At 41.9% G+C, this 26209-nt stretch overlaps 1 long non-coding RNA gene across 1 annotated transcript in view; it reads right to left on the bottom strand.

Moving 5' to 3' along the window:
* Positions 1–25267, bottom strand: part of LOC142924789 (uncharacterized) — a 67962-nt gene extending 42695 nt beyond the window's left edge. Inside the window, exon 1 of the long non-coding RNA XR_012941861.1 lies at positions 24869–25267. This is a non-coding gene — a long non-coding RNA (uncharacterized LOC142924789). The remainder of the gene's footprint in view (positions 1–24868) is intronic.
* Positions 25268–26209: the final 942 nt, after the last annotated feature.

The raw sequence follows: 26209 nt of genomic DNA, 5'->3' as shown, positions 1-26209 counted from the left end.
CTGGGGGCAAGTGCCGTTTGTGAGCAACTATTAAAGCCGGCAACATCGCATGCAAGTGGCGCCAACGAAAGAACAATGCTTGGTCGCTTTTGTCTCCCTGGTGCTAGAAAAGGCAGTTCATATATATCATATTTATTTATCTGTTTTGTAAATATATCTGGTGTTTTGACTGTGGGAAGTTGCGTGAAATAGCATTCGCTGAATTAAAAACAAGTTAATATATTCACCCCTGATGTTAACCACGGGTGGTGAATCGAACTCAGGATGGACAGGGTTTTTAGGGCAGTGCACCACACCATTGCATCGCCCACACACGAATCAATGCCGACATGTAACAATATCTGCACACAACTTCTCCGCCAATGCCTCTCCCATAACAGCATTGTGGTTGTTCATTTGCGAATATCCATTGCAGGCATTCCACCCCCGTGCTCCATGGTACATAACGTTCACCGAGCCCTTCATAGCTTTAGTGCATGCATGGCTGCTTTGCCAGCTCGCAATGCCAAAAGAGATCTCTGGGAGCATGACTCCAGTGCCCTGCCACCATACATTGCACTCCAAGAGCAACCTCATACTCATCCATCTGCCTGTCATCTGGGCTTGACCAGCCAGGGCAGCGTGGCCGCCTGTTTTTCTGGCACGCATGTGTTTTGCACAGGTGTGGATCCACAGGGAATGAAGGGGGGCTGGGCTTGGTAAAGCCTACCCTTCCAAAAGGCAGGACGGGATTCTTTTATTTTGTGTGCATATGGCACAAAGCGAAGTTAACGGAATTATCCGGGTTTTTTTCATGGGCACGCTGCGGTACTTCTCTGCCATGATCTCTCCGCTGCTGTCACAACATTGCACTGTCCTGCAATACAACAATCTATTGAGCATAGGAATAGGTTTTACCCTTTTAACTGGCACAAAAACTGACACCTTTATTCAAGGCATCATGTTTGCAGTAACCACAACACAAGCAGTCAAAATGCAAACAAAAAAGACAACTCTGATAATAATATGCACTGTCCTTGAATTGGATTGGTCCACACCCGAGACAGCTTTTCTTAGAGCCTAGTCTCCATTGGTGTTGGACCAGAAGACGCCAAAAGGCGTACAACTCAAAAACAGCGCACTATCATTGAGCAGTTGCACATGAGCCGATTTAGCGTTGCTCAGTCCGTCGGCATTTTCCATCCTTTGGCCACCACTGCATTATTAAGTCTCGACCACCGGCCATTCAACCACCATGAGCAGTGCGATGACGGTTGTGCAGACTCGGTAGGATGAAATAAACTTGCCCATTGTTTAAAACGTCTGCTCCGGATGATCAAACCGTCAACCTCTAGATTGCAACTGCAGTAGAGTCCGACTACTATTTCTATGTTTTATTTTGTAGAGGCTGGTAAGAATCAGAACATGTATTTATACTGGAGAAATTCTATGAGCTATAAAGTAATTTTTTCACAGATGCCCAGTAAAGAACGTCACGAATCCCCACCTGACCAGCGTGGCAAATTACGGTTGAATGACTGCTATGACCGAGATGGCATGGGAAGGTTTTCATCCAGCAGTGGATTGATGAAGGGTTTATTTTTTTTACAAACTAACAGTAGACTAAAACCATAACTTTTAAATTACAATCACTGTTTTGCATTCTAGATGCCTGGGCTTGCACACACCAGAACCAACATCGCATGAGCACTTAGCGTAACGGTGACATACTCCGCGCAGACAGTTTGCTGGTTGAACAGAGGTTCACATTGCCATGAAAAAAACCGATGTATTTGTTTGCACGTGTAACTTTAACAAGCATGAGAATAATAAAGATTATTATTTATGAATGGCATTAAACATGAATTTAAATAGTTTTGGAATTTAAATATTGCATTGTTCATTTGAAGTGAATTGCCGATGGACAACAGTCCATGTGGTCAGTCTTCAAGTGACATATCCACCAGTAAGTATTAAATAACCATGGAATGTTTTAAATTTAATATCAGTTTGTGTTCACACAAATCCAAGCTTATTCCAGACTGCTTTGATTTGGCTCTCGTTATTAAAATATGATTATTTTTGTTATGATCGAAACTATGCCTACAAGCAAACCACCTGGAATACCTGCCATATCATCAGATCTCAGAAGCCAGGCAAAGCTGAATCCAAATAAAGATTTTGCTGATGCTGCTGCAGCGTTGGTAGTGGTGCACAAGCCCAATTAACAAGAGCAATTGACAATCGCTAAGAACACCGTCTTAAAATAAAACGAAATGGATACGGCCCGTCACCGAGATACGAACATCCGACTTACGAACATCCGACTTACGAACATCCGCACTTACGAACTTACCGCCGTAACATGTTATTTTTCACCAACCGACTTTCGAACGTTCGGTCGTACTCAGGAACTGAACTGGAGCTATTTTGTTCGGCGGAGCGATCCTCTGCGAGCTGCAAGAAGTCCCAGCATTCTTCTAGAAACGCTCCTTCCGACAAGTAAACCCGCAACAGGACTCAACACAAGTGGGGAAAAAAAAGATTTTTATATTTATTTTCACGTCACTTTATTTCAGGATGCGTTTACTGTGCAGTATTTATGATAGCAGTATGGATGTAGAACTTCTTTGGAAACGTATGTAGCCAACCGCAGATGCAATTACTACATGCAAATGTACAATGTCTTATTTATGGGTTTAACAATGCTTCCCTTTTTTGTATATACAATTTAATTGCGTTTCAACATACGAGCAAATTCACTTACGGGTCTCAGGAACGTAAGCCGTTCGTAAGCCGAGGACTGTCTGTAAATGTAAATCTGACGTTTTTGGCAATTACCATTGTCTTTAAAAGTCACCGATTCCATACGCTTTTGATTTTTGAACCCGAATAATACTTGCATGGTTGATCACCATGGATGCATGAAGCAGGCATTATAGGTGCCTGTGGGCAGCAGAGGTAAGTGTAGTAACGGCCATTGTTATGCGGTACGTCTATGCTCCCCACCATTACCAGCGTGCTGACATATGCCAAATCAAATTCAATTCATCAGTACACATGCAGCACACAGCTCCTCGATGCAGTCGGGACGTATGCCGAATCCACTCTAGCTCGCTCTTCTATGCTCCGGCAATTGAAATATCCTGATGAACAATTTTTTTTACGTCTAATTTTCTTGAATTAAGGTCATCAATGAATTGCCAGCGAACTTCAGTGGCACTACAGAACTAATTAAGGGTAGTGTTTTCAGTGCGATACCTCAATTGGATTAACAGCTGCCAGGTGGTATTCGCTAATTAAGTCAATTAAATAATTAGCTACGCTAATGCATGTGCCAATTAATTGATCAGACTTCAGAAGAAAGTGTACCTCCTGCCTAAAACAAAAGCGCAACCAAGGGTCGGTTGTGATGCCGCATAATATTGTAATTTATTAGCAGTGGGCATCATTTAAAAAAAACACACAATTAAAGAATAGGCGTTTCTGTGTATATAAATAACATGGGGAAATGCACTATTGCTACGATCAGTTAGACTTGCTTCAGATATGCAAACGATGGCAATTGAGTAATACCTGTGAACTATAATTTTCTGAAAGGACAAGGTTAACTGATTGGTTATTTTGGGGAGCGGGGGACGTGGTGGGGGGTAGGGCAACCACCAGAGTATATACATCACAACCGCTTTATAACAGCCACTGTTATAAGTAAAACATTTCAAAACGTCGGTATCAATATCTCCAATTTCCCGACGATAACGAATGCTGACAAATGTCAATAAATGCGAGGTTTTTTGTTGTTGAGAAATTGGATGTGAAATTCAAGGAAATTACATATTAGCCAAAACAAACTGGAGCAGTCACGTCCAGATTCTGTGCATTCCATTTCTGATGTATGCAGCAACTTTGCATTTATGACATTTGTCAGCACGGAAGACTCGGAGTGAATGTGATCCTGGCAGGATTCCTAAAACGAGTAATCAAATACGCAGCATTTTCAAAATGGGCTTCTTCTTCTACAGCGCAAGCACGAGAACAAATAACTTCACAATAAATGACATTTTTTTTCGTATAGAAATTGGTATATTGATTTGATTTTGGAACTATAAGTGCCCGGGAAAAGAAAAAAAAGAAAAAAATGTATATATAAATTGGGATGATACTTTTGCAGAAATACTGTGATTTGTCTAAAATGCACGTGTAAACAAAGGCTTTCGTATTGCCACGACAACTTTGCGTTGTGCAACACGCAATTTAGCCATTACTCAGAAAAGCACAACATTTCCCCTTCTCTCATCACGTCCATCCCTTTCTTTCCCTCTCCCCTCCCGCAAAATCCACGCCGCACAGCTCAAACTCCAACTAAAAACGCACCCACAGAGCTTGCCCTCTAGGATTTAAATTAAACGCTATTTCAAACCAATCGATTTGCTCCAAAGGTGACCGAAGCCATCAAGGTATGGGGAGGAGGAGCTTCGTTTGTTTGGGAGAAAAAAAATGATTTATGAAGTCCTAAGTGGGAAGACAGGTTTGCAAGCAACCAGGGAGATGTGCCAATTGACTATTGAGTGTTGCATTCCTCGGATAACGTATTGGCCCTCTCGCTTTGCTATGATCCTCGGCGAGCCATTCGAATTGAACACAAAGTTGTATTAAGGGCTCCATTCTTTGGCGCGATCAATATTGGGTGGAGCATCAGTCAGCGATGGGTGCACGCTTGTGACTGATGCTTTGCTCAATTTAAAAGGAACAATTAAAGTGGACCGAGCACTTATTCTGCCTCTGACATAAATTGCTGCGTTCACGTCGGCTGAAACATAGATGTAAATTTTCGTGAATCACTGGAATATATATTAATCAAAGAGCACAGCAGCAATTTCCCCCCAAAAAATGTAAACATTCTTGGCGAGCGTTTTTCCTCGCTTTTTTCGTATCGCTGCTCAAGCGATCAACAAGGATTTTTCTTGAAATCTGATGGTGGAACGTTATAAATTTGACATTTTGTAATAACATGCTGCACGGGCTAAATTACATACCTTTCTGCTCCTCATTTTCAATTCTGCCACAGACAGAACAAATGAGAACTTGCTCATAACCTTTCGCAGTTTAGGGTTTAAAATGTTTTAACGGGCTTCATTATCCACTCCGACGCAAAAAAACATAAATTGTGCCGAGCGCACATTTTAAAACCCATTGTATTCTATCAACCTTGTAGCTCTCGTATGAAACCATTTTAAAACTCTGAAAGTGTATGAATTTTTTTTTATAGATTTCTCTTATAAAACACACATGCAGAAGCGAAATGTAATTATGCACTGTTTACACACACGTAGGATAGGGTGTTGAGGTTCACATTTTGCACTATTCACTAGTGTTCTGAGTTCAATTCCCGGCCACAGCTAACATCAGTGGCAAATTATATCAGACCCGATCCTAGCCATCAACCGTTTGCCAAACCACAATAACCAACATGACATTCTTGGTTCTTTCGGTAAAGTCACGTATAAGGGAAACAATAAAATTATATTTTATTGTTTCCCTTCTACGTGAATCCCTGCAGTCACGAAAGCTTTAAATCAAAAAGCCAACATGATGTCAATATTTATGATCAACACGGATTGGGAAAGTTTTCACCCAGTAATGGATTCAACAAAGGGCTGTAATGTATTATTATTATACACCAACACATTGTGTATACCAATAGATCTGGAAGTTATGTGAACTGCCAGAAAAAAAGAAAGCAATGCACAGGATTGGTAGCAACAGTGGTATTGTCCGTGATGACATTATTCTATGAATATGTAATTCGCCAAGTACAAAGCGCCATCATTTTTCAGGCAGTGGAGACTTGAACAAATATTTTTGCAGAACACTTATTAAGGGCATAATGCCAGAGATACAAAGGGATAATATGATTTGTACCAGGCCTCGTCACCTTCTCCTCTCTAGTAATGTAACCTATGCGGCCCACGACGTTCTGAATTGGCCAATGGGAGTGCAAGGCTTTGTGCAGATTATAGTTACACTTCCACTGATGTATAATTAATAATAAGACATCTACCGACAACTGGGAATTCCTCCATGTTAAAATGGGTTATACAGCGCTTCCATGATCAACGAAATATTATCTAATGGCACACGCATACATTTAACGTCGTTCAACAACTGAATACAATTCGAATTTATAAAGCATCTAAATATGACCACATTACAGGACTAAAGGGATACGCATTTGGAGCATTTCTATAATGATGACAGCAGGGCCCATTGCAGATTCCACACATTCACCGAGTAAGACAACAAAAGATTCACGCATTCATGCTCTGCTTACTGCTCGGGAGCACACGGCACATGGCTGTTGCTTCACCCAAAGGGTGCCCTACTGCTGCCTACTCCTGGAAGGGCCTAGGGCCTGAATACTGTGCAGCAAGGCCCCTCCACCACCCCGTGAAGGTTCTCATACATCTGGGATTGTGGTCTGGGGTATGGAGACCAACCGAAATGATTTATTTTAATTTATTTTCTCTGTGATGATCATTTTCTTGTTGTTACATTTCTCGTTATTTATGTATTCATCTTTTAGGTTTTTTTATTTGGTAAGTAATGCGGTTTTGTTTTTGTATTATCTGTGTAAGGGAATGGCTAATTGATGTGCAGCATTGTGGGATGTAATTGCACAAATTACGCTATATAAAATGAAATTATTATTATTATGACAGCCACTGCACATTATCCATATATGAATGCATCTTTTAAATGGTCAGAAAGTGTTCATTATAGAGCACACTGCGTCACGTATTCAAATTTAAGGGCGACAAACGGAGGGGATACTGCCGGTTTGATCTCTGGGCACGGCAGTTGAAAAGACGGGCAAGTTTCTGAATACTTTCTACCTCCGTCGACCGAGAAGTATAAATGGGTATACTACAATTAGTCAATCGGCAGGTGGGAGAGAGGGCGCCACAGTGGTGAGATATTATCTACCTCGCATTGTATGCAGGAGGTCTTGGGGTCGATCCCAACCCTGACGCCTGTAAATTTGGAGTTTGCATGTCTCTCCCCTTGGTGGCGTGAATTTTTTTCTTTTTCCTCCAGGTCCTCTGGTTTTTTCCCAAAACATTTATAATCAACATGCGTCGATTCCCGCTACGAATTTCCACGTGATAAGTCACTTCGTTGGGCTACCATTTGTGGCCAGGTCGCTTCTGAAAAATATCTATATAGGTCAGGGGGCATTACCTGGCAAAAGAAAAATTGTAATAGGTTGTGTGGGGTGGGGGACACGTCTGTGTACAGTACTCCCATCTTCTTCCAACGTGTATCGGCCAGCATGGAAGCATCGACCCAACGTCCTTTGGAGGAGGCTCACTACATATTCTTTGGGTCTTTCGGTAAAGTCACGTAGATAGCTTCAAAGAAAACCGCCTCTACGGGGAGGGTTTCCACACAACTATAATATCTTTTAACAAACTTCGAGACAAGAAGGCTCATCTGATCGAGTCGCTCACATTTCTGAAAAGATGCCGCGACACTAAGGTAATACCAATCACCTTTGCATTGACATCTGCTGCTGTCACATCTCTTAATGCTAAATGGATCTTATTCAGGGCAGGCTTAGGCCTGGTGTCAGAGAGAATAAGATTGCTCTGATTTGAACTAGATATTTTGGACAAGATTCTCCTGAAATCACACTTAAGATTGACAGAAAAAATGTCTACATCTGATTGGGAACATGTAAATAACATGACTGCCTCTTCAGCTGCCTCAATGTCAGCTCAATGCAAAGATAACCTGATTTCCAAGTTCAACCTCCTTTCCAAGAAGAAACCAGATCCACATGTTAAAAAGTTAGATGTTGACAAGATTGTTATCAATCAGACCAAGTCTAATTCCGACAGCCTAAAATTGTTTCTAGCTAAAGGGTTGAATTTCGCAGTCACCCCTAAACACATCCCAGTGGATGGTATCATTGCCCAGGTCGAGGTAGCCCTTAAGATTTTGGGACATTACTGCAGACGTGGCAAGATTGGAAATCGCTGCGATCCTTAAAAACGCTAAGACACCTATCAGCAACATCAGTAAGCATCATTACTCTGAGCTTTATCAATTAAAAAAAGAGAGATGACATCGTCATCCTCTCAGCTGACAAGGGCAATGGCAAAGTCATCATGGACAAAACCACATACGATAACAAAATTCAGGACCTACTTAATGATGGTAGCTATACAAATATTGAAAGAGATCCCAAAAACAGCCTCGTTACAAAAAACAACAATATCATCACTGGTTCGACATCTTTAAATCTAACCAACCACGCGGTTTTCCTTAAAACCCTCTGCTGCGAGACCACCCAGATTGTATGGCTTACCAAAAATCCATAAAGAAGGTACACCCCTTCGTCCTATTGTCTCCACCACTGACTCACCCACCTACAAACTGGCCCAATTTCTGTTTGAGACCTTACAACCATTCACTAGTAAGTCCTCCTCAGTTGTACCTAACTTAGCTCACTTGGTATCGCTATTTAAGCACATCTCACCATCTCCAGGTGTATTGCCTGTTAGTTTTGATGTAGTCTCTTTGTTTACCAAAGTTCCTGTGCCTGAAACCATTGCAATCATTGAAGATTTGGTCCAACAAGGACTGAATGCTGATGTACCGGCCCTGGTGAGACACTGCCTCACCACACTTACTTCACCTGGAATGGAACATTCTACAAAAAAGTTGAAGGTACCCAAATGGGTTCTCCCTTATCTCTGGTTGTAGCCAATGTTTTCATGGAAAATTGAGACAGACGCCATCCAGGCATCCACGCTACGTCCGTGCTTGTGGAAGCGGTATGTCGATGACACATTCATCATCTGGCCACATGGCCGACCAGCTCTGAACCAATTCCTCAACCACATCAATTCCATACATCCAGCCATCAAATTCGCCATGGAGGTGGGAAAGGATGGCAAGCTACCATTCTTGGAAGTTTTAATCGAAAAGAGACCAGATGGCTCAATGGGACACTCTCTACAGGAAAGCCACCCATATTGATGCCTATCTAAAACCTGACTTCCACCACCATCCATCCCAGAAGAATTCGCTCATCAAAACTCTACACCATAGAGCTCGATGTATTTCTAACCATCATCACCTAGCTGGTGAACTGGAACACATACACCAAGCTCTCAAGATGAATGGATATTCAGACTACACAATCCATAAAGATATCACCCCACCCGTTGTGAAAGAACCATCTGAGGACCAATCAAAACCATCACCTTGCCATACATAGCAAGGGTCACCAAAAAAAAAATCCAAAATCATGAGCAAACATAATATCCAGGTTCAATTTAACACAGTACATAAAATTCGTGATCTGATCCCACCTGTGAAGGATGCGATGCCTAACATGCAATACCCCGGCATCTACAAACAAAGCTGTGTCTGCGGCAGTAGTTACATTGGGAAAATTAAGCGACATGTCTCGGATCGTGTTCGTGAACATAATGCAGATCTGAAACATGGTAGAACCAATAACTCGGCCATGGCTGATCATTGTTTTAATGCGGTTGGCTCACACGAAATTGATTTCTCTAAGACGAAGGTACTTTGCAAACCCACTGGCTATCAACAAAGATTCGTTCATGAAGCGATCCATAAATACAGACGTAGACAATTTCAACAGAGAAGATGGGTACAAACTGAGCAATCACTGGAAGGACATTATCAACCAGTAAGTCATAACTGGCTGTAATGTTGCCATTTCAGCACTGTCCGTTGCCCACCAGTTTTTTAACCCCCCCCCCTAACATTACCTTATCTGTCCTACATGTAGCAGCCCACCGTTTTTAATCCCTGACATTAACAGAAGCTCCTCCACCCATGCTGCCCCAGTGGCCCTTGTGCCCCGCCCACTCCGTTCGGACACTTGAACTACGCCCATTTTAAACCTTTATAAACATTTTGCCTTTAAAAGGATAGCCCCTATTTCTTCTCCACCTGATGACGACCGCCTGTGCTGCGATCGAAACATCGTCGTTTTTTGTTATTTTATTTGAACCTATCTACGCGACTTTACCGAAAAAACCCAAATAATATGAATTTCTGCAGTGACTAAAGCTTTAATGCAAGATTTAGGCTCACTACAGCTGTCTCTCATGGAGGTCCTGCAGAAGGGCACTGATATACAGAAAAAAAGACGCCTGGATAAATTAAAACGATTAGTCATTGGCAGGAGAGCAGAAGAATGTGCCTATCCTGGACCTGGAGACAGTCTCAGGGAGGAAGTGCCAGACAGCAGGTGAAGCAGTAGAGGGGCAACTTCCCACTGAGTGTAAGTTGACCAACGTTTTGACAGGAGTCCTTGGTTGCATGTCAGACGTGTCATACCTCAGAAGCAAATCAAGTCAGATTATGCCTTGGATAGGAGACTGTCTGGGAATACCAGGTGTTGTAAGCTCAGGTTAGGAGGTGGCAAGGAGATGGCTTTTGGCTAGTCATCGAACTAAGATGGTTACCGCACCGCACGCTTTCTGATGCGTTTTTCGCAGCCGTCTGGAATACCCTTCCTTCTGATATCAGGAAACCACTGGAGCTATGAACTTAAAATCTAAATTTAAATACAATTGCTTTAGAACTGTTTTGTCTTTAGTTTGCTGTCCTCCCCCACACCTCCGATTAGCACGGTTGGCTAGATACGGTGCTAAATAAGTTTAACGTACATACATACATGACAGCACAGTTGTGGATTCTTCAATAATATCGGTGCAGAGCTCATGTGAGAGTTTTATCCAGGAACTCCGGTTTCCTCCCACATGCCAAACACTTTTGAATGGAACTGGTCAAACATCCCAATACATGAGCCTCCTGCTCAAGTCGTGTTCTTAAGCTGAGCCTTCACATGGGAAATTAAGATAAATTGTAGGTTTAAAAGGGGTTGGAGGTTTTGAAAGTGATAATTCCAAACTTGTAGCTGATCTTGGATTGGATTGCGATTGATTTACTAACATTTAAAAGATAGCTTCCCAATTTGTGTGTTATTTAAGCCTCATCACCTAAAATTATTTTGCCACGTTTCCAATATTAATTTTCAAGTGGCGCCATGTTTTCTGTAAACTTCACAACTAGCACAGCACACAATGTTGCTAAGTAGGTCTCTCACTCGAGTGCTGAATTTCTAATGGAGACCTAACAGGGAATTTTAGTTACTTATGATGACTGAGCAGCACCTCTGAGACTCTTTCTTGGTTTCAAATTTTTAGCAATCACTCAGACTAAACATGTTCTCATGCATAGATAATTTGAAGGTCTCAGGCCAGTCACGATAGAGGGAATGAAATTGTTACTTTAAGTTATTTCAACAGCAATCAGAACTTGCGAATAAAAAGTAACACCCCAATATGCCCAATAAAGACTGTTTTTAAATAGGTGTATATTACCTGCAATGACATATGGACAAGAAACGTGGACACTGACAAAGAAAATAGAACAAAATTTGAAAAGGAGTGCAAAGGAGGTATGGAAATGTGCATACGTGGAATTATACCGAGACAGACTGAGGAACTCATGGATCGGAGAACACACAAAATAAAGGGGCGCCACTCTTTCTAGATATTAACCATCTCGCCTGATATACAGGTCGTGGGTTCGATCTCTACTCTGATGCCAGTATATTTGGAGTTTGCACGTTCTCCGTGTGGTCAGATGGATTTTACTCCGGGTCCTCCGGTTTTCCCCTCCACGTTTATAAACACGCGTTTAGAGTACAGTATTTGGTTGCTATAAATTCCCACGTGATAAGCCAATTTGTTCAGCTCTCATTTTCTGCCAGATCGTTTCTTAACCAGAGCTGTATAGCTCAGTGGGCCGTACCTGGTAAAATAATACAATTTAGTTAGAGACATTATATTTGACTTTAGAAATAGAAGTGGGCTTGAGCAGGACGTGTCACTGGACAGCCTCGAAGGCCAGTGGTCGAGACTAATGGATGGCTTAAAGCCAAACGGTGAAAAGCATGCCTGAGTGTACGTCCACCACGTACATGAAGAGATGAAACCAGCTTCTGCGAGAGAAGGAAACGGCTTGGGAGGCCTCCATCTAGGCAGTGAAAATAGCATGGCTGATGATCAAGTCCTGAGGTGATAAATATGTAACAGTTAATCAATTTGACGAAAGTCGGTTGCTGTTACTCATGATGCATGAATCGAGTTGTGCACTTAGGAATAGGACATTAAAAAAAGACATACAAGTCACGTGGCAATTATATGTGCGTGTTCCATTTCGGCTGGTTGAGCAAACAAACTCTACAAACGAGTTTGGAAAAAAGCTAAAAAGCAAGATGGCAAAATCTAACCAACTTGATTATCCAATTAAATCACAATCCCGAATTTTAAAAAAAATATTACTCATACTGTTTGGGGGTGGGGAAGTGAGGAAGAAGTGGATCATTACATGCCCAGTAATTGATTGGAGGCATGTTACTCATGCACTCATCTGCAGAGGTATGTGCCTGCCATATAGTAGTTTTGTAAAAATATAAATTGATAAGGCACTGCCAGACTTTGTTGCGATGTGGCCGTCTTAGAAAGTTCCTCTTTGAACTCACAAATCTTTACCTTCTCCGATGAAGCACAAATGTGTTTTTTTGTAGTTGCCACCGCTGAAGGCGGTGCAACCTTTCAATTTTCTTGCTCGTGTCACTGCTGGCAAAAATGTCCACCACTCCAAGGAGCTTCTAGGAGAAGCCCTCTGGGGGGGGGGGGGGGTATTTGGGCTTACTCTTCTGCAATGACCAGATATCTTGGAAGACGAGGTGGGAGTAACCGTATTTTACCCCATCACACGTGCTCTACCAATCGAGCAACTGGTATACACCCACTTAAACTACTTGCAGGACAGTGGATTAAGAAACTTGACAATTGTTTCAAATGACCCCTGGATTGCAAGTCCAGTGTGGTTAGCATTGCCCCATGGCAGCATTCCAGTTTAAATATAGTTACGTTTATTTTTAACATGGCCCAACATAACCCTTAATTGCATTTGATTCGTAAGTCTTGGCCTAGAAGGGATCATCAGTGCCTGCGTGCAATATACATTCTACTTGGCCTTCCCTCGAAGACAGTTCACAGTTACATAAACAGAGTGGTACACAAGTAAATTTAGCCCGTTAAATTTTTATTAGGTCTACCATAATTTAGTTTTCTTGCCAACAAGTATTAACGACAACTAAACAAATGCATATTTTTATCATGGCCCATAGGAAGATGTACATGTCTATCACTATATCCCATACATGTCTATCACTGTACCCAATACATAGGAAGACTGCCCTTAAAAATGGAATAGAACTACTGAACAGACCCAATGCTGAACCTTGGCCACAATCCCTTCCTACAAAATCTCCCCCCCCCCCACCCCAACATTTTTTTGCACATATGGAGTGGTCACCAAAGGGTTAATCAGAGCCTACCATGGGTCAGCTGAAGCAGAAACAGCAAAGGAGTGATGCATACACTGCAGTGCAGTTATTGTAAATTGCCGTTATAAATCACGAGCAGGAGATAGCGGCCAGCGGGCCTCTCAGTCGCTCTAGAGAAAGGGGACAGCTCTGGTATGATGGGTGGCTTCTCTCAGATAAGCGGGCAGGCACACAAAGGGACAGACAAATAGCGCCCATTTAGCGCTATTTAGAAATAATTAAGTAGGCTAAGAGGGTGCTGCTTCGTTAAATGTCTGAAATACTGAATACAATACAATGTGTGTGTGTGTGTGTGCACGCATGTATGATGTGTGTCATTTTGAGTGGAGTAAAGAGCCAATTGCACAGTGTTGAGGTGATTTGAAGGCAATGGATACAGTATCTGTAAATTTGTTATATGGGCCAAGTAAAAAAATAGAAAGTGGTTTAATGCTCAATCTTGATTTGAAGCTTTCGTGACTGCAGGAATCCATACTCTTTGGTTCTTTTGGTAAAGTCACGTAGGTATGAAATAAAATAAATCACGACGTTTTGGGCTCAACACAAGCGTCCACCTGATGACGGACCGAAAAAACCAAAGGTTTAATGTTTGTTTCCTTTGTGCTTACTACTTGAGTTATTCAATGGACCCACTGATTAGAGTTATTGGAAAACTTATTCTTTGTATAAATCCAACTAAAATTTATATTCAACATGGAAGATGATAAGCCAAAGAAATACATTTCGTCGTTGGTTTATAAGACTTGCATAAAAAATACTTGCAATGCATTTTTTGTGCAAAATGTTTGTATTTATGCTGCCAGAATAATAATATTGGAGTCTGATGTTTTGCAATAAATGTTTTCAATGTAAAGAGTTTTATAATAGTAGCACATCAAATAACGTCCGAATAACGTTCCCGGACATTTCCCCCCCCCCCCATCCTAAATGCATCCAATGACTCGTTGCGCTCGAGCAAAATAAATGTTTTCCAGGAATTGCTAAAACCCATTTTTTTTGTTAAATGGGTACTACATTTATTTAGAATATTGCAGATAATAAATAACCAAAATGAATAAAGCTAAATTCTATAAACGTGTGGGCATTTGTAAAACAAATTCCAGTGACATCCTTTTTTATTTCAGTAAGTGTTGTACTTAAAACAGTCTAAATGTTTTCAACTTGAAATTGGAAGACGCAAACACTTAAAATAACTTGATGAAAAACATGCGTAGTTGCTTATGAAATCTGTGCTCCACCAGAGCTATTTAATGTTCACAGGGTGCAGTAAAATAGGCAAAGCTGTTTATCCGGCGTCAATATCAGGTATGGCCAATAGATTGAATTTGCATTATATGCAAAACTATCAATCATTCAGTTAAGTGTATTGAACATACCTGACACAAGCACTTTAGAAACCCGAGGCCGATTCATTTTACTACACACCGCGGAGTTTAAAGATGTAACTCCGCTTCACTGGGTAAAACTACAAACCCTTGCCCTTCAGTTGAAACGACGACGCACACAAAAAAAAGACAATTTCTTTTTTTTAAGTTACCAATTGGGCCAGTGTTATTGCGCAAACAATTCAAGAGTGAGCGCCACCACCGCACGAAAACTTCAACGGCAGGTTAGGAGGATGCGTAATGAAGTTATCATCTGGGTAATACGCATGTATTCTGTTCCTCTCCCTGGCGCAAGTGCTCATCTAACCCTACTTATAAAGCCGGAGAGAATTAATACAATTGCCTTGCTACCATCTGGCCCCATTAATTAGGCCTCATTAATCATATCCGGAGAATGCTTCTCTGTGTGAATCCGTGTTCCTCGTGCCATTCCGCCAAGCGGGAATAGTCAAATACACAACCTGAAACCCATATGGACGAGGCAACACCCCAGACACTCTCTCTCTCTCCATCTTCTGAGATAAATATGACAGTCTACCTTTAGGAGGAGGCTCCCGTAAGCGTCTATCATCAGTTTTTTTTTATATTTCAGAGCAGTTTAGGTTTGGAATTTGTAACACATTACCATAATCTTAACCGTCACACCACATTATTATATGCATTTACAGGCATGGGGGTTGTTTGTTAAAGAACTGCAAAAAAGCAGCCGATTAGGTTGATAAAACCGGCACTGAAAATGTCTGTGTGTGTATTTTTGCAACCGATTGGCTTATTTTTACTACAAATGGAAAAAAAAACATAAAATAATTCATGTAAAATATAGCACATTTTCTAAACCACAGCACAATGCATCCAACCAGTAAAAAAATAAAATTATTCGCCTAAATCTTTATCAAATAGAATCAATGAAAAAGAAAATATTATATTGTTTTACATCTACATAATTCCAACACGCCATGCGGAACAAGAAAGTGTTCTGTTGCATATATATCTCCTGCCAACTGTGAAACTGTATAACTGGCTCTAGCTACGAGTGCAAGAGTGTATGAACAACTTTGAGCAAATTCTGTTTAACTGTAAATTCTGTTTAACTGACAGTGATTTGATGGTCTGAATTATGCTTTTTTTCTCATTTCCCTAAATCAAATTTTAATTTGACAGTTGGAAATGTGGTCTTGCCTTTTTTTTGCCCTGGAAAATTGAAAAGTGTAAGAAACACACATTTGTGCATTACGGGTCCAATTCCACCAGTTCGTGAAAAGTCATCGTCGGCCATTTCACTTGATTTAGGCTTTTCCAATAAGTCAATACTTGTCTGTATTAAATCATCGTACAAGGACCTGTAGGTTAACTTGGCCATAACGCAACTGGCGGCACTAACGGAAACACTTTTGAAAGATCAGAGATGCATCCGTTAACATGTAATGCAATTATACAGAGAATAAAATTAACACTTAAAAAGTGGAACATAAAAGAAATATTCACGTTTATAGTTCCTCCCATTGAATTGACTATTTTGACAGCCCAGGCAGCAAATGTGCAAGTTCTTTTTCTTGAACTACTTTCATAAGAATCACTGGCCCGATTCTAAGGTCCACAAAATGCATATCCAATTTGCAAAACGCATTAAAGCTGCTCTGTGCCTATGACTTATAAGCTCGATTGGTCTAATGGCTTAAAATCCTTGAATGTGCTGAAGAGCACAAAAACTGCAATTGGGCATTATAAATAAAGTGCATATGCATCAAACCAAATTGTGGGCAAGGAGACGCAGATTTACTTCCAACTCTGCGAGATAAAGGCGCGCGCCTATAAATCCCCCACTGTAATCCTTACATTGTCAGCATATATCCACCGCGCCGCCCCTCCGCACAACGCAAATTTCATTTATTTTCTGACCCAGCTCGCACTGCACCAAACGCAAAGTTTGTCGAGTTGTATTCCGGTCGCCGATGGGTGAGTGACAGTCGGTTTAGCGGCGCTGATTTGCCATCCCTGCAGGTCTGTGCTGTCTGGACCCTCCGCTAACTATCTGTCTGACTGCCTAATAGGAACGACAGGGCCATTTTAAAGGGAAAGAATGAAGCTAGAGCCCAGGGATAATGCAAAAAGAAATAAAGAAAAAGGAATCAATAGTATTTGCATGCCAAAGCCTGATCATTCATCCTGGCATCACTTTGTAGGAATGAGCCTTAAATTATTAAATAAACATGCAGATAAATGCAGAAATATAGAAAAGAATAAAAAAGAAAACAAGCAATTTACCAGCCTATCCCTCAAAATAATTACATTTTGAAATAAAATGCAAACCCTAAAATAAAGGAAAATAAACCCCGTTCCTTGCCGTCACTCACATCAGCCACACAAAACACATTATGAACTTTGTGGCTGTATTTTTCTTACGGCATAAAACGTTGGAACTTGCAATATAGCATTGCAAGGAAAATATTCAAAAATAACATTTCGGCGCTAATTTTTTTTGGAGAAACTCCAGGAGACGTTCCGCAAGAATATAATATACTCATGGAACTGCATGGCATGAGCACAATATGCTGAAGGATTTCTGACACGCTGAACTAAACCTGCAATTAATTGTACATGCAAACATTAGTCCTGGATTATATTCATTCGCACACATATATATATACTTACAGGGATCTGCTGCCATGGTGTAATGGTAATCACAGTGGATTTGCAATAAACGAATCTAAAAGCCACGTAGATAGGTTCAAAGAAAATTACCAAAAAAATAACAAAAAGCCACGACGTTTCGATCACAACACAAGCGATCGCGACTTTACCGAAAAACCCAGAGAATGAATTCCTGCAGTCACGAAAGCTTTAAGTCAAGATGAAACTAAAAGCTTTAATTATTTTATCAGGTAAGGCCCCACTGAGCTATATAGCTTTTTCAGAAGCGATCTGCAAACAAATAATTAATAGCTCAACGAAGTGGCTCATCACGTGAAGTAGCATTGCTGCCAAATACTCTGAACGCATGTTGATGCTAAATGTGGAGGGGAAACCGGAGGACCCAGAGAAAAATCCACGTGGCCACAGGAAGAACATGCAAACTAAAAATATACAGGCGTCAGGGTCGGTATTGAATCCACGACCTCGAGGCGAGGTAGTTAACATCTCGCCACCACGGCACCCAATACAGAGGTCACCGGTTCAATTCGATATCCCAGCACGGGAGTTGAAACAATAGTGCAAGTTCCTTCAACCTCCATCAACCCAGCAGAAGAAATGTGGTAAACCATAGTGAGTCAATGGGACGATTCCGTGTGGTGGGGTAAAGTGTGGGTAGCTTCCAGCTCTTCCAAGCGTGAAACAGTAGGCCACAACACCCTCTCTTAGAGCTACCTCTAGAGCACTGGTTCTTAACCTGTAGTGCAGATGCCCTTTCTGGGCGTGTGAAACGTGCCAGATATTTTTTTAGAGAGGGTAAATGATCGAAACACAAATTAAACACGGGCACGTAAGTACAACTAATTTGTTTCAAACCTATCTATCTATTTACATTGTATTTTTTTTTGTACGAGAATCAAAATGGGTGCAAGGCTGCAGTCAAGGTTAACAACCACTGCTCTAGATGGTCTCCCTCTAGTAGAGGCCCTGCCACCAGCAGTTGCATGAACAAGCAATTGCAGGGCTGCTTCTTTACCTTATATACCTTTCAAATGTTACATACAAGTGGTTATTCAACGTATTTTAACCATTGCAAAACAAATGCAAAGCAGGCAATTCCTTGCCTGTACACTGTACAATGGGCTTACATATGCAGCATTGTACCTGCTTTATCGTTCTGCAGGTGTTCACTGACCCATGTAGTGTCCAAGCATCCGAGATGCACACAGTGAAATATATTACCTGTGGCCAGCGAGACGTAATAGCAGATCTACCACTTGTTCTTTTTTCACAGCCCATTACACCATGCAGGCATCAGTGGGCCTGACCATTACTTAGATGGATGGCAGCCAGGGTCCAAACCAAGCAGCCACAGTGTAATTATAAGCGCCTGTGACACAATCATAAAACCGTGGATCCAAACGACTTTCCCCCCATATTGCAAAATTGGGGTGACAATATCATGACAGATCATGGTGCCATCCGAGTGAGAAATGTGGCACAATTCATAAGAAAATAAATAGATAAATGAAGAAAGTATGGTATCACACTTTTTAAAGAGGCAAATGAATATAAAGTGTCTACCGCAGTCGAATTTTTTTACATGCTTTGGACGCTGACAAATATCTTATTGCGGGGTTGCAGATTGTCGCCAAACTCGCTGGAACCGTGTTCAGGTGTGAACAAAGTTATTTCCCTGAAAGCAACTTTACGGTGGCAACACGAGTGTAATTTCAAATCACTACAAATGGCATCGTGTTTGCTTTTTTCTAAGGGTGCGTATTATTTTAATTTCAATACCATATTTGCAGCGTAATCTACACCATTATGCCATAGCTTAGGCACACCATTATTTTTAGGTCAGCCATTTATATTGTGTTATTTTGATTCGTAAGAATTCAGTGCTAAGGTCTATCATGCAATGCACTCTGTACAGGTGACCCCCAACGCAATGTCAAATTGCTTCTGGAGGCATTCAAGTCTTAAGGAAGTTGTTTTACAATGATTGCTCGAGGGCTGTGTAACGGATGATCTTCATTTGACTTTGATGATTTCACAAATGAATGAAATTAATCAGGAAAACAATGTGTGTTTGCAAGAATTATTAAAATGAATGCGTTAGCCAGAGTGTGTGAATAATGGTGTGACTGACTGTAAAATGATGGATGTAGCTGAACTCTCCTCAGCCCATGCCACCCATCAATTTTACAAGCTACACAAGTTTTTTTTTCAGCTGCTGCCAAAGCTTTTTAATTCAACGTCGTTAAAACCTCCAGTGGTAATAAAATCATGCTGCCAAATGGATTTGCAAAAAACGACGCACATTACAAAGCGGTGTATGATTCTCAAGCCCACTCAGACCAAACTCTGGGCAAATTATAGCGTGTAATAATAATAACGCTGAAAAGTGACATGTCAAATTATTTGATTGCACCGGTGATTAACGCAGGGCTTAATACATTCATGTGCTCTTGCAACTCTTCCCAACTGCTATGGCAAACAAAAACCCAACATTTTCATCAACATTCTAATTTGTGAAACAGTTTAAAATACGGTTATGCTGTTTGAGTGATGTGAAAATGTGGCACATTCTGCCTGGGTGACAAGGAAATCCACGGTGCTGATCGCTGCCTTGGCACGGCCTCCTCTGCCCCATGTTTATTCGTGCAAGACTGAAGCAGGTAAATAAATAAATGTGCCCATTTAAGGCCTTCCTCAATCAAGAGAATCGATTGAAGCTCAATCTGGGTTTCATCTCAAGGGACAGGGCGCAAAATATCCATATAAAACCCGGTACACTCCGCAATGTCCTTCTCATTAATAGCTCACACCTGTGCTTGGAAAGACTGCACAGGTGTGGGACAGGTGTACGACATTAACTCGGAATTAATTATGAAATATGTCACTTTTTATGGGAACGTTTGCTACCTTTTGGTGAGCCAGTTTGACAAACTCGCATCACACAATTCAAACTAAAAAATACAACTGTATTAATTGATGTGCTTAATAAAAACACTCCACTCACAAAGTTGGCCCTTTTGAAGTGGAAATGAGAAATTAGTCAGCCCGTGGCCCTGCAGGGCACAGGATTGGTAATAACTTTTTAGGCATTGCTATAGTGAATTTCAATTTGACTCAGCTCCTGAGATCAATCAACCGCACAATCACTCAATCAGGCTAAGCAACCTCGCACAATGAATGTTTCCGGGCATGATCAAGTGACGGCAGAAACTCCAGTTATAAAGATATATAGTCATTGTTATGAGTGACATTTTAGAGGAGGCAAGCAAGGACCTCCCACAGTAGTACACAAGGGTGAAACAAAGTGTAACTGCAAGATGCCAATTGTGTGGTTTTCTACTTGTTCGTCTTACAAAGGTATTGAACTTCACATTGTGTGCTGTGGGCTACCAAAAAAAAAACCACAGCAGCCACTTATTGATCTGCAGAGCAACAAACGGAGCTGCACATGCGTTGTTTTATTTGCTGGTTTTCTTGTTGACGTAATATTTCAGTTTGTTTCAATCTCTTGGTGTTGCAGTTTGAGGCATCGGTTCAAACATTGCCTTTGGTGCTTGTGTTTTAGGATCAACCGTTACAATTTCAGATGCAATTAAAACAAATACTGGAATAATGATTAACTTACTATATATAACCACATGATGTAGCTCTACATTTGTCCAGGCTTTTATTTATTACACACTATTTAAGCCCTACTACTTTGAAACTAACAACACGTTGCATTAGCAAGAGCTATTACAAAAGCCTTACATCTGGTGAAAAACAACCCTGTTTGTCCTCAGAATTTATAACTTCTCATGAACTGGAAATTATTTTGCGGATCACACAACCGATAGGCAATGAGTTGTATCAACGCACAAGCGAAAAAAAAAGTTTCCCTCGTTACTTGAACCAAAAGTAGTCTCACACATCACGTGGCATCAGTTTCATCCTGATGAGGCATGATCTATTAAGGTCTCCACACGTCATCACTAGCCTTCATGGTCGTGCGATGCCACAATCCTTGTGGCTCCTGCGCATGAACCTCTCTCATTGCTCCATCTCCAGGGTGGTTGAACCCTCTTGGGCGTGTTCACTCCTTTGAGTGTCATTCTGTTACCAGTCTCGTCCATCAGCTAGAATATTCCTGAGGGATGCTGTGGTGGCGAGGTGTTATAAGTACTTCGCCTGGTATAACAGGAGGTCGTGGGTTCGATGCCGCCCCCGACACCTACTGCACATTTGGAGTTTGCATGTTTTTTTCCCGCGGTCGCGTGGATTTTTCTCAAGGTCCTCCAGTTTTTCCCTCCACCACAATTAGAGTGTTTGGCTGCTATACATTTCTACAAGCCACTTCGTTTAGCTATCATTTGTGGCTAGGTCGCTCCGAAAAAAAAGAGCTGTAACAGCTCTATGGGCCTTACCTGGTAAATAAAAAAAAGTTTAATAGTTTAGCTTAAATAGTTTAGAGCGATGTTTGCAGCCCAGGCCCACTTACATTTCTTAACTACAACAATATGGAAACATATTGTGCCTAGTTGTAAGTGCATCTGAAGATCGTGTACAGCAATAGCAGACAAATTACACGTTTTTTTTTAAATCAAGGAAACAATGTGATGTATCAGATTTGCATTTGTTTACTGGTCCATCTTCCTGTCTTTCGTTGTAATTCTAAGAAGGCATCTCTGCATCCTTCTTTGAGTAATTTTAAGCTTTTCTTCAATGTTCATTGTCCCTCCAACAGTTTTATAAATTCACCCTTTCTTAAAAGAAAACATCTTAAGGAAATTTGTGCATTTAAAAAAAATACATCGTGAAGAACACCATGAATGCTAAATCGTTTCACAAACGATGCGATATGGTGCTACACACCAAAATTAAGTTTATAAAACTGCACCGCAAACATAAACAGCCAGTGAAACCGCGCACCGTTGCACGCCAGAACAATGGAACTTTGTGCAGTGTGTGACACATGAAGGATGAACACCGTTGTAGGAACAAAGTGCTGCTTGCATATTTATCTTGTGCCTTCAAAAGCAAGTACACACTGCTCGCTTACTTGCAGCGCAATACATTATGGGAAGGGGGAGGGGGAGAATGTCCTCGGAATTTTTTTTTTTACAGCCGAGCTGCCAGTGCATCCCATAAATGAATCAGCTTGCGTGACTCCTTCACCTGTCCTTTTGCGGGATACCGTGCCAGCTAGTCATTTCGGTAAGTGTTTGCAGTGTTACCGCAGCCCACTGCCTTGGCGTCCCGTAGCTGCTATTAACATGTCGGTCCAATCACGTCTGGCCGTGTGCAAGGCTCAACGCTCTCATTAGCACAGGCAACGGGGGGGGGGGGGGGGGGAGAGAGAGGGGGCGGAGGAGTGGGTGGTGTAGAGGGAGAAGTGGGCTTTTGTGGACTGGGGCAAGGCAAGAGACCCCACTCCGAGAGGCGTCTCTCCCAATTTATCAAGCTGTCAGGCAGATGGCCCCAGCCCCGCACGCGCCCAATCCCTGGAATTGGCCTGCACACCGCCGTTCCAGTGTTAATGAGCACGAAGATGAACAACTGGCCCATTAGCAGATTCTGCTGCGTGCGTTAGCTACCGGCTAGATTTAACAAGCTTCCCTAGCAGGCAGTGTGAACTAAAATATCAACTGTTTAATCTACTGGTTGATTCCGTGCTTTTTTTTTGGGGGGGGGGGGGGTGTTACTGCCTATGGTCACTCCCACCATTTCTGATGACACACGCAGCGCGTTCGCACAGACTTTTCTGTTTTTAAGGCAAGATTTGACAAAAACAAACTTCAGTGCCTCCTCAACAGCCGAATTGTAATAGTACTATGGTTGTATTTTGCATGGCACAACAAAGCAACTGCACCATGATTTAGTGGCTTACAAACTGCCATGTGTGTCACATTAAAGATTTAATTCGTAATACATCTGTAAAAATTCAGGCTTAGGGCGGATCGGTGGCGCAAAGGTTCGCGCACTGCGCAAACAACCCCGCACGACTTGAGTTCAACTCCCTGCTACGGCTAACATCAGTGGCGAGTGATATATCTGATCCGGTACCCGGCACCCCCCTCCCACCCCTCTTTTGCAACCCCTACTGTGACCAGAGTGGTGAAATATGGTCAACCCTCCAAGACCGATATGGCATTGGGAGACCTTGATCCAGTCGTGATTTAACAAAGAGGCTGTAATTATTATCATGATACAATCCGTGGAATTACAACCTCTTGCCTCGCAAGACCAGCGGGAGCTAAATGGGAAACGGTGACAGAAAATTGTCATTACAGTATGACGTGTTGAAATTACTATTATTATTTTAAATGAAGACTGCTGTTGTTACTGAAATGAGACTAGCAGACGGCTTGGTTTAAGCTAGCAAAGTCCCGGTTTCGAAAAGGTTGCCCTGGTGCCTCGAAGCTTTTTTGAAAACGAGGATTCTGTCCTCGGTTTCAAATGTTCTAAATCTGCGTTTCTGTTTCTCTCCACATCTCTTTATTTGTGTCACGATGCATGCCTTGTCCTTGTTTATGTCTTGCTGCCTCGTCCCCCTTTCTCTGTCTTATGCCATATCTCTCGCACTCTGCGTATCTGCAATATCTGTGTCTTTGTAACTTTGTTTCCGCATCTTCTCTCCATTGTCTCGTTGTCTCATTCTCTTCTTCCGGTCTTCACAAGGCCCCACCCAGAGATGAGTCGGCTGTCTCCTGGCCTCACCTCCGATTAGCACGGTTGGCTACGTACGGTGCGAAAGAAGTTCAAAGTTTAACATAATTTCCTTTTGAGCCGCAATTGCGCACCCCTGCAGACAAATAAAACTCATCACGTGCTGCTGTATAGCACTGTTAGGAAAGCCAATAGGCAGGTAGACTAGACCACGTTTTTGAAAAATAATTATTACTGTTATGTGGAGAAAAAAATGGAACCCTTCGTAGATATAGTTTCGGAACTACCCCAACACTAAACCCTCTTGCTAATTCGATCCATACCACCTTCCATAACTTGCAATCTAAAGCCTATGTATTTTGTTCGCTCCAAAGCATCCGATATAAAATATAATTTGTCTTCTCTGCAAACACTTATTTGTGTTTGTGCCACCAGGTTTCTTGAAACACAGTGGCAAGTAGAACTTGTGTTTTTGCCAGGGGTGTTATTCAAAACGTGCCTCATCATCTGGAGAACAGACCCGAATAAAACGTGTCACGGTGACCTTTTTTGGCTGAGATCTTTCATATACGCGTCGGGTCTGATCAGCTCGTAATTTTTGCCAGTACAATTCGGAACCCTGTTCCCGGAATTATTTTGGCCACACCACAAGCATTCATCGCGCCGTATTTTGCCCATTAATACATATACCTGCTCACGGGCGTATAGGAATATATATCAGATTATGCATTATGTGTACCTTGTACTTTCGCGGTAGTAGTGCCTTACGCCGATAAGCCCCTCTCCCAGCCAGTCTTGAGCAGTGTTCCGGAAATTGTCAAGACTTTAAGCCCTTGGGTCTTAACTCCAACGTTGCTTTAAATATCCCAGGTTTACCCCAGGACGCACATGGTCAAAATAAGTGCTCGATATCCGGCTGTGTTTTCTCCATACAAAAAAGTGACTGCTTCTATTCCTATTAAGGACATGCTAATTAACGTTCACGTGAAATGCTTCCAGATTAAACATTTAACTTAAGCGCCTGCTGTTAATCTGACACCACGCGGTTAGGGTAACACGTGTCCGTGTACAGTGATGACAATGATATTAATTGGCTGCCTCGGACAAACCGGTTCCTCTGTGACAGCGATCCGCACGTTCACCAACCTGCATTCACTGAATCGGTGTTCATACAACTGATGCTGCGGTTGGAGCGATGGCGAAGTGGTTTAGGGCACTGCACTCTTGACTCTGATTACCTGAAATCAATCCCTTGCCACGGCTAACCCACCAAACTCCCTTTTCACCCACCGTCATTGATTGACCATGTTGGTGAAGTATGGTGAAACAACCTTCGTAGACCTTCCATCCAGCAGTGAATTTAGAAGGGGATGTTAAGTTGTGCACAGCTGATGTGCACACACAGGGCGGCTGGGAACGTGAGCTCATACACCACTAATCATGTCGCGACACCCCAACCTTTCATTAGGCCCGAGTGAGTGTTCGATATTGCATGGAATTAATGAGTTTTGTTTGTGTCGGTGGGATTGCAGTCGTCTTAAATGTACCGACGATCACAAATTGGCTCGAGGAGGCACAGCATCCACCGGGGGTAAGTGTATGTATGCTCAACTTCTTTCTCACCGTATGTGGCCAACCGTGTCAATCGAAGGTGCAGGAAGTGGGGTACAGGGTGATTGTCATATTGAGGCTCCACATGAACAGCATTTTTATCGTATACAATACTTGTTCATGGGTTATAGGCCACACGGTAGATATATGGCAATAATTTTTTTTGAATATTCAACAAGCATTTTAGCATAAAACTACTGTGTAGCCCAACTTCCCCAACACCACACCGACCAGCGTGGTTACGTTGGTCAAAGACAAAGAGTCCCTCCCCATAGCAGTGGGTTTTAACCTTTACTCCAGCCTAGCACCCATTTTGTTCTCAATCATACAACAAATGTATAATGATAATAAATATAGGTTTCATACTCTTCTTTTTTTAATCTACGTGACTTTACCGAATAAACCCAAAGAGTAGGAATCCTTGCAGTCACGAAAGCGTCAAATCTAGAAATATAGGTTTGATGAAACA

The sequence above is a fragment of the Petromyzon marinus genome, chromosome 17 (assembly GCF_048934315.1).
Source record: "Petromyzon marinus isolate PM22_M1 ecotype Great Lakes invasive population chromosome 17, UKy_Petmar_22M1.pri1.0, whole genome shotgun sequence".
NCBI classification, from domain to species: Eukaryota; Metazoa; Chordata; class Hyperoartia; order Petromyzontiformes; family Petromyzontidae; genus Petromyzon; species Petromyzon marinus.
This window is presented reverse-complemented; position numbering and strand designations above follow the sequence as displayed.